This window comes from Schistocerca americana, chromosome X, assembly GCF_021461395.2.
Source record: "Schistocerca americana isolate TAMUIC-IGC-003095 chromosome X, iqSchAmer2.1, whole genome shotgun sequence".
Classification (NCBI taxonomy): domain Eukaryota; kingdom Metazoa; phylum Arthropoda; class Insecta; order Orthoptera; family Acrididae; genus Schistocerca; species Schistocerca americana.
This window is the reverse complement of record NC_060130.1, coordinates 333,583,144-333,584,554: the sequence shown is the minus strand read 5'-3', so window position 1 is coordinate 333,584,554 and position 1,411 is coordinate 333,583,144.

Sequence of the window (1,411 nt, the reverse complement as noted above, 5' to 3'; positions counted from 1 at the left end):
GGATGTGATCGAACATGGCGTCAGAGCTCATGCCCCCCTTCCCGGAATTTACGGGAAATAGGTGATTTGTGTGTGAAAATGCGGTGCCAGCTCTTTCCAGCGACCTACCACGACCTCATTACTTCCATGCCACGACGCGTTGCCACTGTTATCCGCGCCAATGGTGGACATACCGGCTATTAGACAGGTGGTCATTATGTTCTGGCTGATCAGCCTATGTAATCCAGTTCCACATTAGCAAGAAGTATCGTACTTATGGAATCGTCACGATGCTTAAGGGGAACTTGAGAACCACCAAGAAAAACCAACATATTTACTTGTAGGGAAACCAAAAACTCAACGAAAAAGACATAGTTATTAGAGCCACAATAGAAAGTATGAACCTGATTAAACTTCATGTGAATGGTGTCGGTGAGCCAGTCATGAAGATTCGGTCTGCATAGAACGCCTGGGTTCGTAAAAACTAAAACTTATTGTACCTTCTTTCGGAACACACTTGAAGACAGTGGTCGGCATTACGGAGTGAATAACACCGCTATCAGCAGGCGCATACAGTAACAGATGCTACGGACTAAACGACGATGTGGCACAAACGAAGATACAAGCAGCACAGAGAAAGAGCTGTCCAGGCGTACGCGGCGTTGCAGTGAGACAGAAAATAAGCACTCTTTCCGCTTGGCGCACCATGTGGAAATGTGCCCATTTTGGCTATCTCTGCGTGCGCCTAGGACTGACCCAAACCTTCATGTACCACAGTGTCTGCACCCCATAGTGCTCACAGCTTTACCTGGATTCCCACAACAGGGTTAATGAGACAAACTTGTTCAGCGGTAGTAGTACCGTCATTTTTGCCCCTTATAGACTGTAATATTTACATTTATGATGTCTGTTCCATCAGACCAACGAAAAAATGGCTGACATCGAAATAAGTGTCCAAGGAATAGAAAAGCAACTGGAATCACTCAATAGAGGAAAGTCCACTGGACCTGACGGGATACCAATTCGATTCTACACAGAGTACGCGAAAGAACTTGCCCCCCTTCTAACAGCCGTGTACCGCAAGTCTCTAGAGGAACGGAGGGTTCCAAATGATTGGAAAAGAGCACAGATAGTCCCAGTCTTCAAGAAGGGTCGTCGAGCAGATGCGCAAAACTATAGACCTATATCTCTGACGTCGATCTGTTGTAGAATTTTAGAACATGTTTTTTGCTCGAGTATCATGTCGTTTTTGGAAACCCAGAATCTACTATGTAGGAATCAACATGGATTCCGGAAACAGCGATCGTGTGAGACCCAACTCGCTTTATTTGTTCATGAGACCCAGAAAATATTAGATACAGGCTCCCAGGTAGATGCTATTTTTCTTGACTTCCGGAAGGCGTTCGATACAGTTCCGCACTGTCGCCTGATA